This window comes from Quercus robur, chromosome 5 (assembly GCF_932294415.1).
Source record: "Quercus robur chromosome 5, dhQueRobu3.1, whole genome shotgun sequence".
Taxonomy (NCBI): domain Eukaryota; kingdom Viridiplantae; phylum Streptophyta; class Magnoliopsida; order Fagales; family Fagaceae; genus Quercus; species Quercus robur.
The window spans coordinates 8,795,339-8,808,905 of record NC_065538.1 but is presented as its reverse complement, the minus strand read 5'-3'; the positions used below and the strand labels follow the sequence as shown (position 1 = coordinate 8,808,905).

The following is a 13,567-nucleotide window of genomic DNA, read 5'->3' as shown; positions in this document are numbered from 1 at the left end:
AAAGGAAAACTATTATAGTTAAAGTTGGAGAGTTAAGGAAAGTTGTATGAACTATGAAGTTTCGTCATTGGAATTGCTTTTACTCGTGGGAGTCCCACGGTTGGACCGGATAATTCATCTTTGTTTGATTTTAGTTTATTGCTTTTTTTTTTTTTTTAGTTGGAAGATTCCTCTCCATTATGTTCAATAGTCTAAAAAGCAAACGGAAAGAGGAGGAAAAAACGAAGAGGAGTACTTTGCCCAGTGTAATGATGAAATGGGGCACACCGTGTGAGTCATCCACCATTATTGAGCTCACTTTTCTTGACTTCTGTACATCTTATTTTTACTGTTCAACTATGCCTTTAAAAAGCTGGTGGCACTTGGAAATGCTTTTAGTAGCCAAATTTATTTTATTTACTGTAATTCCTTATCATCCACAAGATCATTCATCGGACCCATAAATTACCTTACTCACTCGGCTTGTCTAGGCCTAAATGTAACGATCCTGAACACAATTGAGACCCAATTGCATAAAAAGTTTGGCCCAATGACCTTGTAAGTGAACATTTTATATATAAAAAGGACACGTAAAGCCCTTCTAACATTTAATTAAAGTTAGGCCCATGGACAACAACATATCTCTATCTGTCTCTTGAACAATAAAATATACTATGTATCTGATGCATGTATCGCTCTTTTCATATTGAGTGGGGCAATACATGCACCGAATACATAGTCTAATACAACCTCCTCTTCAACCCTTAACTACATGGTAGAAAATAGAAATAAGAACTTTTTTTAACCACTAAATAATTATCATAAATCCATAGGTATTTCATAGGAAAAAAAATGCTAAAACCATAACAAATTATGCTAGTTTTGCTATAGCTCACTACATATCATTACAATATAATTATCCTAAATCCATAGGTATTCCATAGGAAAAAAAATGCTAGAAACACAACTTTTTGCCGCGTGGCGAGTTGTATTGGAAGTTGTGTTAGGTGGTGTATTGTGGCAAAAGTTATGTAATCTATTGTGATTATAGCATTGTTGTTTCATAGGCGTTTGCGTGTGCCTTTTGAATTCTAAAAAGTGAATCTAAGGTAGAGGTTTTATATATATATATATATATATATATCCACTTAAATTTTTTTTATATATTGATAATTGGGGTGGGGAATTTGAATTCTAAATATCTCTATTAGAAATACTAAGTGGTAGCATTTGAGCTACAAGACTCTCAGCAGTTGTCCACTTAATTTAATTAACAACTATTAAAATGTCACTTTTTCAGACTTTAAGATCACTTTGGGCCTTACCATCACATTTTGTGGTAATGCTAGTAAATTAAAAATAAATCTAACGACATTTAGTGTGTGTTTGGCAAAAATAATTTTTGCCAACTTATTTTATTATTTAGCTTATTTTTGCTACTATTTATGAGCCCTACCGCACTTTTTGGTACTATACATGGATCCCATTGTACTATTTCAGCTAACTTTTATCTTTATCTGCAGTACTTTCAGTAAAAAAATTTTAATTTCAACAAAATAAGCAGATCCTAAACAGACCCTTAACTTTTTTCATAATTACTTTTTTTTATACATTTTTCATAATTACTTACGTGACTTGTGATTGATGTATAATAAAAGTAGTATTAGTGTCTATTTGGCTAGCTTAATTTTTGCTAACTTATTTTACTATTTAACTTATTTTTGTTATTATTTATGAGTTTCATTGCACTTTTTGGTACTATTCATAGATTCCACTGTACTATTTCAACTAATATTTACCTTTATCTACAGTACTTTCAGCAAATAAGCGGATCCCAAAGAGACCTTTGTTGTTAGGTTAAAGTGAAAGCAATGTTACCATTAATTATTAATTTATAAGTAATGTTAATGACAAAAGTCAAAAACTTACTCATAATTTAATTATTTATTGGTAGATGGAATTTGGCCACAATAAATATAAAACTATCATAACATTAATAAAGAGGCCTCCATAATAGTAAAGAAGAAGAAGTGAGGAAGTACAACAATTAAATAAGCAATACTAACAAACTAGTTAACAAATAACTAATTCTAATACGTTACGAAAGACACATGAAAAAACATACAAAAACGTGGGAAGTTGTTGTGTAGTCCAAACCAATAAGAAGAAGATAGATCATTAAAAACTGATGATGTAAGCTAACCTGCCATGTCACCCATTATGTCTAATGTCCCTTTAACCCCGTCAGTTCTTCTGAGAGTGCTTTCAAATTTTGTTTTTAGACCAAATTCAAATTTGAGATGTAAATGGCGGGATCTAAAAACTTTTCTTCAAAATTTGTTTTATGGAATATCACATATTTCCCAACACCAAACAAAATGTATTTCTGGCGAAATCGCCTCCAACGTTCCACTCACCAGCAACAGCAACCTCAACATTGCCTTGCTTATTACCGCACGCCTCCTCTATGTTTTCTCTATCGTAATCCCTTGCCTCCTCATCCTGGATATACAAAATGCTTTGATGGGTAATCCAAATTTTTAGATTTGAGAGGTATGTTGTTCCTTTAACAAAGGATGATAATGCTTCAAGATTCAAGCAATGAATGGGGTGAGTTCTATTTTCCCTTTCTTTTTGTGGGATGAAATTGCCGGATTTCTTAGCCCAAGACATTTTATTCCATAGGTGTTCTTGGTGATCTTTTTTTTTTTTTTTTTGTTTTTCTTTAGTTGCCATTGATATCCATGTTGATCTCTTTGATGATTTTTCTTTTGGGTATTTAGGTATTTATGGCCAATTAATTTCACAATTTATGTTCATTCCTCCTGTCACTGACTCATTGTAATCAACGTGTTTGATAAAATGCCCCAATGAAAAGACCATGTCATTTTTAAAGAATTTGGGTATAGGCTTTTCATTCAACTTGTTTATTTCCATGAGAAAAGCTTAGTTCAATCATCAAGACTCATTCTTGGACTTGTTTTCACGTGAACTCTTGAGTGTTGTTTAACTTTAATTTGCAAGCAATTTCAGTTGCTAGATCTGAGGTGCAATGCTCTATATACTATATCAAGATTAATGCTATGACTATGCTATAAGTTTTATTCTTTGTTTATGAGTGTTGTGATAATTATAGGCATACATGCATGAGCAGTGGTGTCTGGTCATATTTTCGATTGGCGACCATTCGCATGGAATGAAGGTCAATGACAAAGCAAGAGAGAATTGAATCCCTGAAATAAAGTTTAATGTGCATTATGGTTTCCTAACTTCAGTAGATATGGTGAAAATTTGGATAGGCAAAAACTTTAGAACTTTGAATATATCGTTGGTTAGATATTGGCTTTTATGCCTTATATGAAGTTCAAGTTATCCTTACCATGAAAAAAAAATCTTATTTTCACAACCAAAGGTAATGATTGATAGTATAAAGGCTTGTCAATCTAATTGACAATAATAATAATTGACATTTGTGCTAGCAAACTTGTGTGCATTTTAATGTACTTTTGAATATAGTTAATGATGCAGTGGTGGATATTGGATAGTTGAAACCATGAAGTAGTTAGACAATAGATTTTTATTGATGAACAATAATTTAATGATTCTGTGTTATGATTCAAAAAAACCTAGAAGGCATTTGCATTTTGGAAGATGCTTGGAGTAGAGGGAATCTCGGCTTGCCAAAGATGATCGAGGATGAGCAATAGGCCAAAGATGAGGATCAACAAGTTGAACATGAAGGAGCTGTCATTATTGGCTTTGGATGAGATGGATTCATTAGTTAGAGATAAAAATTATTAATAGCTTATTTCCTAGACTTTCTGAAGTGTAGAGGAGGATTGGGTTGTTTGCTAGTTTTTTATCAAGCTTTTGTTATGAGTTGGGTGTTTATCATAAGTTGTATTGTACATATGTCATGTATTGTATGCTATTTAAAGAGAAACAAATTAATAAAGATGAAAGCAGAAAATTAGAACTCAAATTCTTTTTCCCTCACAATTTCAAGAGGCTAGTTCATAACATTCTATAGTGTTTATTAATATAATGGTTGTTATAATGACAGGGAGCATTTGAAGTTATTTTAGGTTGAAATGTCTGGCTATGAACATTGGATAGCTATTACCAGGCAACTATTGCTTCTCACGAAGAATGATGATCCATGTTTATAAGCTTGCATTTCAATTTTGAGCATTGTAGTAACAATCTTTGGAATTGCAGCTTCTTACTCCTAAGTTGCTTTCTGAAAGTATTTTCAGTATTAGTCATTCCTAAAGCAGCTATAACAACCCATCCAAAGCTTACTGCATGTCTTGAGCAACAAGATTTAAAATAAGTTCAATATTTTTTTGCATCTCTTTTCTATTATAGTCATTTACAACCAATCTCTTTTCCCTCTATTATCACATAAACAAGAAAGAGATCAAAAAAGATTCTTACAACTAAAGAAAAAAAATTTCCCTCTACTATGCGGATATAAACAAAGAGTGGAAAAAAAAATAAATAAATAAAACCTCTTCTAATTAAAGACTACAAGAGAGTTCAACTTAGGGGGAGGGGAAAAATCTCCCTATCCTTCCTATCTACATTGACCTAATTATCTTAGATGAATAAATCTAAATGTTCCAATTTGGACTTCAATCCTAGCAACTTTACTTTTTCTCCCACTGTTGCTTCAGCTTAGCCTCTAGGCCTCAACCTTCATTCATGGGGCAACTTCAACTGCTCTAATTTGGGCATCAATGCTAATTGCCTCTGCAAGTAAAAATTCATGAATATTAATTAAAAAAGAAGTTGCACATGGTTGCTAAAAGTAATATGCATGTGACATCAACTCTAATGGAACTAAACAAGAGAAGCTTATGCATTGTTGCATTTGCTTCTTATTCAAATCAATTCTACATCAGTAAAACCCAACAAACCATTTTAATTTACACCATGCAAACATCTATAGTTATCATTAAGTTGCATTTTTCTTAAACACCTCATACGCAAAATTATAAAACACATGAACACATGAAAATAGGAAAAAGAAATTATGCTCTTACAAGTGCCTCATTCAAGCCAAAGCATATATTTCCCCCTTCTAAATCCACTTCCCACCCCAACACAACTAAAACATGCCCACCACAAATGACACCTTCGTATACCCACCCACCAGAAATGAGAGCATAAGCCAACAAAGAAATGCCAAGAAAAACAAGCATTTCCACAAACACCTTAAAGGCAATCTCTCAAGAGGTCAATCATATGAAATTTCAATATGAAAGTCCATTTACAAATTTACGAATATTCAGTAAACTATCAACTTCAAATACATGAAATACTTAACTACAATATGCTTGGACTGACATATTAGTAATAAAGGTAAATATTCAAGAAAGTGAACCATTCAATCAAGCCAAAGAAATGAATTTTTAGAACAAAAACAAGAACCAAAAGGAAATACTCAATTGAAATCTAAAAGGTTTGGATTGCCCATCAAAGCATCGGTACCTAAGAAACAAAGGTGAAAAATCCTTGTTTATCAAATCCAACGAAAAATCCCAAATCCAAACTAAATCAATCTCTTCAATTCAGAAACCACAAAATGAACTCCAGATGAACCTAGTCCTATAAAAAAAGTAATAATAAAAATACCCTGAGAGAGAGAAAGGAATTTTAAGTTGCTCACCAGTCACCACATAACCCAAAAAAAAAAAAAAAAAAAACAGAGAAGAGAGAAAGGAAATAGTACAATCAATAGTAAGAACCAAAACTCTAAACGAAAGGAAATCAGAGAGAGAGAGAGATAGAGAAAGCTAACCTGAGAGGAGGGAGATATGAGCTTGGGCCTGTAGAGAGCGATCTGAGGGCTGAATGAGGAGAGGTGGATACTGCTATGGCGGGGAGATTGTGAGAGAGCAGGTTCTTGGAATTTCGATGCAGATGGCATATCTAAAAAATGAAATTTGAAATTTGAAAGTTTGACTGAAATTGCAATTCTAGTGAAGCCCGCCCAATTCAATTCTAAATTTTGAATTCTACTCAAACGGGGTTAATAGACGTTAAGGTGGGTAGGGGTTATTGGGTTGATGTGGCTTAAAAGCCTATGTAAGCATTTTTTTAACGAGGTGTCTTGTATTTATTGGTTGGGACTACATAATAATTTCTCTATTTATACTACTATTTAAGGGGGTTTTCATGTTTGGATCAAACATTTTGTTGGTTCAAAAAATATTGCCAACACTCCTAAGTTTAAGTAGAGACAAAATTGTTTCTCAAACAAAAAAAAAAAAAAGTAGAGAAAAAACTAAAGAATAGTCAGGTACAAATATATGCCTAACTTGTACTAAAACATTACCCATGTGGGGGCCAGTCAATCAACAGGCCCATTAAGGTCAGGATCGTTGGGCCTGTGGCCCATCCGAGAATGCATATCTGTCCGAGGAGGCCAAGTCAGGTCATCAGGGTAATTACCGAGGGGGGGTGGTAGTTAATATCACGAAGGTAAAGTTCTGTATTCGTTCGAGGACGCCATACTCCTCGGCAGTAAGCGTCCGAGGACGATCAGGACGCGGTCTTGTTACAACCAGACCTCGAAATTATATCACTACTGAAGATGGGATAACAGACCAAGGATAAGAAAGAAAAGACAAACAAATATCTATAACTACAGCTGCCTCCGCATTAATTACCTCTCAACCAACTCTCTGGCCGCATTAATGTGGAAGTGATACCTGAACAGTAAGGAGGCAGCCTTACAGCTGCCCATAGGAAGTTCCAAGAGGTGCCAGAAAGAAATCCCCCGAACCCAACCTACACGTGTGTGGTGAGGATGGAACACAGAGGGTGTTATATAAATTGAAAGAAGAACATGCAAGGAGGGGGGAGAAAAAAGAAACAAAAAAGAGAAAAAGAGAAAGAAAGACTGAAGAAGAAGAAGAACGTAAAAAGCAAAAGAACTTTATCGATTACAAAAGAGAACCGATTGTTGTGCCAGTTCTGGGCCTTCAATATACATGAGGGTGAAGTTTTTCATTCCACAAAAGTTAATCTAGTTCTTAATACCCACGCTCTACAAATTATATTGTTTGGGTCTGTTTACGTGCGAACTCAATATCATTTTGGGTCGTTACAAAATCGTGTCCTTACAACCTACAAAATAGGAATACTCTCTATTCAGGTATTTGAAATGCTCCAACTACCTAAACTCATGTTTTCAAAAAAAAAAAAAATCATTTTTTTTTTTTACCTTAAAAAAAAAAAACAACTAGTCTCATGCACGTGCTTAGAGGCTAGTTGTTATTATTATTATTATTATTATTTTGTGAATATGTGAAAGTGGGGCGAGAGGTCACAATAAAATTCTCAACAATCTCACTTATCACAACTACATTCAAGTTGTCAACAACATTGCACATGGGCCATTTAAAAAAATAAATATATGAGAAAAAAAGAAGCTGGTAGGTAGTGTTAGGCTTAAGTTTGTAAAAAATATTTTGTATCAAATGTTATCACATCATTCGTATCAAATCCAATAAATGAAAGATATGTGTGCAAAAATATCGACCCATTAACATGTCTTTTATTCCACACAAAAAAAAAAAAAAAAAGGTTAGTGAGGTAGTTATTTTTTGTGACATATCTCTCATTTATTGGTATGGTAAACTCTTGTGAATTCTGTGGTGATCCAAGTATGGCTGGGCATTCAGATTCTTTGTTTGAAAAAGAAAGAAAGAAAACAGAGAATTCACACAAAACATTGCATAAGAGAAGAGAGAGGATTCGAGTAGGCTTGAACGATTGGTGGTAAAAAAATAAAACTTTCCATGTGCTCAGTTTGAAAAAGAGAAAAATAGAGCGACAATAATTCAAGAGGAAAACAATTATAGCATGTTGGAGAGTTAAGAAAAACTGTAGGAACTAGGAAGTTTCATTTCATCATTGGAATTGCCTTTACTCGTGAGACCGGATGATTGATCTTTGTTCCATTTTCTCTGTATCTTCGCTCCTAAAAATAGAATCAAAGTTATTGGCCTTTTTTTAGTTGGAAAAGGTTTGTTTTCAACTTTTGCATTGCGTGTTCAGAAAAATAAAAATAAAAATGATAGTTATGTTATCAATTAAATATTTAAATATTTAAAATTTAAATTTATACATTAAAAAAATAAGCTTATTAATCAAATAATAAATAACATTATATTTGAACAAAATTTGATATGACATAAAAAGTTAGGCATCTTTAATTTTAGCTAGTAAAATTTGAGGTGTTTAATAAAAAACATTATGGAACAAGTCATTGACATTATTGCCATGAATTGAATTTAGATTATACTTTTTAATTTTTAATTTTTTTTATAAGTATGCTTTTTAATTTAAGAACCAAAACCTTGGCTTTGTTTGGTCATGTGATAGATGAGAGTCGAAGTTTAGGCACTACTCTTCAGTATTTCAAGTTCCAGCATATTCGAAGGGAAGGAAATAGATTAGTTTACGCTTTAACTAGAAAAGCAGTTTTATCTGTAGACACAGATATATGGATAGAATCTCTACCTAGTTATTTGGATATTGTTTTCCAATCTGATTTAGTTTAATAAAATTTATTTACTTTTTTCTCAAAAAAAGAAAAAAAAAAAAAAAAGAATGTGTGTGACTATATATAATTAAAGTCTGATTTGGTTTTAAAAGACCCATAAAACTATAGATATTAAATCCATACAATCTCTCCTCCCTAGAGTACATATGCTGAAGAAGTGGTTGATGAGTTGATCTTTCACTTAGAATTTCCAATAGTCTACTTGGAGAGAGAGAGATCTGAATATGATTTAAGTTAAGAAAATTTTAAAACAAAAAAGTCATGATTAAGATTAGCATGTTTACATGTGATGCAGCTCTAATAGCCATCCTTATCCAATTACCAACATAGGTTTTTGGCTTTCTATAGTCTACAAAGCAAAAGAAAAGGAGGAGTTAAAAGAAAAAAAAAAAAAAGAAAGAAAGAAAGTATTTTGCTCAGTGTAATGATGATATCATGTTATAATTCTAACACCTGGTCCCTATGGCCGAATGAAATAGGACACACAGTGTGACTGATCCACCATTATTATGCTCACTTTTCTTCACTGACATCTTATTTTACTGTTTAACTTTGCTTTCAAATGGTTAGTGGCGGGGTCGGACCAGTGGGGGCCCAAAGGGCCCGGGCCCTCTGACCCTAAGAAATTTTTTTTATTAGGCATATTTTTTTTCATTATTACAGTTGGCCCTTCCCCTCCAATCATGAATCAACCCAGACCAACTGATAACAACAAACCCAAAAACTTAACAAAACAAAAACTTAAAAAATAAAAATAAAAAATCTATTTGCCCAATAGTTACAAAGCAAACCCACTGCCTTAATACACTGGATTATCGCATAGAGGAGAAAAAGGAAAAACAAAAACAAAAAAAGAACGAGATGAAGCAGAGCCGGGTTGAGAGAGAAAGTACAAAGAAGAAGAAGAAGAAGAAGAGAAAAGAGACTCAAAGCACATATCATAAAGCGACAGACGTTGGAAATGAGAATAGGAAGTAAAAATGGTCAAGATTTTTATTGAGATGAGAAATAAACTGAGTAGGTCACGTGAGTTGGTTTGGGGAAATGGAAAAAGTGGGTGGATGGTCACATTTTGGAACGTTCTTCTATATAATAACTCAACTTGTTTGTTTTATTTACAAAAAGACTGTTGAAAATATTTTTGTAATAACAATTAGAATCTATTCACTTTTTTTTTTTTTTTTTCCCAAAAATATATTGCCAATTGAGCTGCAAAGCTCTCTAAACTGTTATCCACTTAATTCAACACCTATTAAAATGTCATTTTTTTGAGACTTTAGCATGGCGGAGCCAAGAATTTTTGTTTGGAACCAAGTTGCAGCTCTAATATATTTATCAAGACAACTCAGAATACACATATACATACGCTTTTTTATTATATACACACTTTTTTATTTGATAAGTTATATATATACACACATCAAACAACAACAAAAAGAGCTTAATAATTTCAATCAAAATTATGTTTGGTGGCAACCTTACATGAAATAAAATTTTTTTTACTATTTTTATAGTGAAACTCTTAAAAAATTTCATTTTCGATACAAATTATCAAATTTTATACTAAAGTAAGTAAAAAATCTTTCAATTGAACAAGTGAAATTTTCAAAAACATGAATGATCCAAAATTTTGAGGAATAAGTTAGACTTCAAACATATTTTAAGTTATCTTACTCTAACCTATTATGTAGTAACTAAAGAGACATTTCATGTATAGTTTAGTGACATTATTTTTTTAATGAGTCAATAACTTGTTAATTGCCACATAACTGGTTGAAAAATATATAGATTTAAATATATTTGGTGCCAAACTTTATCAAATATTTAACAGATATAAGAGCATATTTTACAATAAAAAATAAAATTGTGAAAAATAATGTTCTGTCTCTATAATTATTAGACCAATTTTTTTTTTAAAAGCATCATTGGACTAAATCAAATATTTGGGGGGGGCCAACTCTTATTTTTGTAGACTAAATTTTGAAAACATTAAAATAGTTATATATATTTTCAAAATTTTCAAAATTTTGGGGGCCATGGCCCCCCACCCTTACACATAGCTACGCCCCCGGACTTTAGGATCACGGTTGACCTTACCATAACATGTTGTGGTAAGTAGTAAGTACTAGTAAATTAAAAATAAATCTAATAACACCAAAAATTTTATACCCTTTGTACCATCAATATTAGCTAATTGTAGGCATCTTAAAGCATGCTTCTCCATCAAGTCGAGTTGACAATCAAATCAAAATCACAAATGAAAATATTCCTTTTATGCACCTTCAAGGAAGCTCTCCTTCATCAAATTCCATATGATTTTTTTGCACCTTCAAGGAAGCTCTTCTTCATCAAATTCCATATGATGTGGAAATATATTATCGTTTGAAAAAGGTAGCATGAATCATATATGGTATAAAGTGCTAAATTATTGTAAGATAGGACTATGAATAAGAAGTTTATTATAAAATTACTTAGGCCAAACGATAAAAGGAGTTAGGCCCAAAAAGCTCAATACAATGAATTTGTAGAGAGTGGGTTGGAAAACTAGGTTCTAATGAGTTGGGTAACAGTTAGAATGAATCTAGAAGACAATAAAGTAAAAGTAAGCTGAATTTATTTTAGGAAATTCGTCCTCGGCACAGTCCAAGAAAATCAGTTTGTGTATATATTACTTGAAGTTGGTTACAGATACAGTTTTGATGGCTACAGTGATTCTTCTTAAATTCTCCAATCCCTTTCTCTTAGGGTCTCTCTTCTATTTTATACTATCTCCCCCTTTCATCCCTACCATCCACGTGTAGATCAGATTGTTGGTGTTGGTCTCTATCCCATCAGCACATTCCTGAAGTCTTTGGGTAGTAGTTGGAAGGCTGAAAACTACTTTTCAAGTATCACTTCCTCATTAATATGACCAGAGAGTTAGCTGCAGAACATTCAATGCAGTGGTAGTAGCTTTTCCTTACATATTTCATAGCTTTCCTCTGTACTATTCCTTCCTGATACTTATCCCTATCCATGGAATGGTCTGGAATGTTGCTCTTGATGGCAGGCCACATCTTCTGACCTCGGCTTTGCTCAGCCAAGGTGACATTCCTCCTCGGACCCCATCCTGAACGATCAAGATCGGACCTTACCTTACCTTTTACCTACTAACACGGATCTTTATGACAGTGTTTTTTGGTCCTTAGACTACTCAATGTCCTCGAATTAGGCCCTTAGCCCAATACATATGTAAATATGAACTCCTGGGCCTTTCATCCCCACAAAGATATTTTATCATTATTAAATTCAAAAAATAGAAATCTTAACCATAAAATTGATAAAATGAAGAGAATTCTATTACAAGACAAATTAGTATTCAATGGACTTAAATAAATTTTTTTCTCTAGACAAACACAAATAAAAAATTAGCTCAGCATCCACTAAGTTAAAACCGTGATTAATTCTTTTTTTTTTTTCATTTGATCTTTTGACTTTCTTCGTAAGGGTTTTAGGTTCAAATTCCGAAACAACCTCATGAATAGAATCCTCTACATTTCAGTAAGTGGCTCATTAACTAATTATTAATACAATTTGATAATATTTATAAAATATTTTATCTATTTTGCGTAAAATTTTCAATTAATTCGAGGATATACTACTAGTAGTGTTTTAAAATAGTTTACTCAACTAAACTGCCAAAAGCCAATATTTTCAATGAAAACCTTCAAATCTTTCTTCCCTCTTTATAACTATTGAAATTATATATATTGTAAAAAAACAATGTTTACTCAAATGGACACTTATAAAAACACCACTAATCTACTTCTTCTCAAACCCAATAAATAAATAAATAAAAAACACCACTAATCTACTATTAATTGTCATATAAACCACAAAATCCACCGTCAAATATTCATATTTGACACGTATACCCATTCTGTTAGTCTAAAATTACCACTAAAAAAAGAAAAATAGTACGGAGTAGCTCTATTTCCACTCTTGCATTTTCCGCCATTTCCAGCGCTCAAAGAGATTAGTTTGATCCTTTAATTTTCAATTGTACACTCATACAGAAATTACTAGTATTAATTATTTTATTCAATCTTTTCGTTTTTGTATATGTTTTTAAATAAAAATTTTGGTAGAATTTATGTATTTATTTATTATTATTATTATTACGTTACATTTGGTTACTTAGAAAACCAAAGAAAATTAAATAATTGAAAAGGAAAAATAAAGAGTTTGATTTTAAATCTTGTGCCTTTAGTTTATTTTTTCGGTGTTTTTTTGAAAGAATGAGAAAATAAGAGTTAATGATGATCGTGTTAATGGTGTTGTATTGGCGATTAAACGGTGCATTTTAGTTAAATTTGTTGTGTAGATCTTGGAAGTACTGTGTTTGTACATGCAAATTGGAGTTGCATTGAATTGGGGATGTGTTTGGTAGCTGAGAAAAGCAATGAAAAGTGAAGAATATAATGGAAAAGAATTGATTTGAGGAGTTTGATTGTTTTCTCTGTTTGCTGATTGGTTTTGTGATTTCAATGGTGCTTGGCTTTTGTTTTTGTGATTTGATTCAATTCTTGAGCTTATTTTCTGTGATTTGAATATTTGTTTTGTTGTTTAGGTTTTGTTGGTTTCCTTACTCTCTGTTTGGTAGCCGAGAAAATTGAGGAAAAGAGAAGGAAAGTAAAAGAATTGAATTGAGGAAAGAACCTTACTATTTGACTTGTTTGGTTTTGTGATGTAAGTAGAATGAAAAGGATAGAAATGTGAATATAATCTTATTGGCTTCATTATTATTGGTTTGGTTGCTGAGAAAGTTGAGGAAAACAGAAGAAAAGTCAAAGAATTGAATTGAATCTTAGTTTGAGTTGTTTGGCTTTGTATGTATGTTAAATGAAAAGGAGAATAAATTTATATATTGGTTAGCTAAATGATTAGAATAGGCTCACTAATCACTATTGTGAATTTTCATTTGGATTGCAATGGGGTTGCTCATATTTATAAGTATATTAGTTTTTTTTTTTT

At 32.1% G+C, this 13,567-nt stretch overlaps 2 protein-coding genes and 1 long non-coding RNA gene across 6 annotated transcripts in view; 1 reads left to right on the top strand and 2 right to left on the bottom strand.

Annotated features, from left to right (window-relative positions):
- LOC126725047 (disease resistance protein RUN1-like) overlaps window positions 1–13,567 on the bottom strand; it is an 86,456-nt gene that overhangs the window by 41,359 nt on the left and 31,530 nt on the right. The gene's annotated exons all lie outside the window — the stretch shown is intronic.
- The window catches only part of LOC126725050 (eukaryotic initiation factor 4A-11-like), an 84,962-nt gene that overhangs the window by 59,124 nt on the left and 12,271 nt on the right, over window positions 1–13,567 (bottom strand). The window lies entirely within an intron of this gene.
- On the top strand, window positions 2,083–3,961 carry LOC126725052 (uncharacterized). Its single transcript, XR_007655280.1, has 2 exons — window positions 2,083–2,589; window positions 3,613–3,961. It is a non-coding gene; the product is annotated as an uncharacterized LOC126725052 (long non-coding RNA).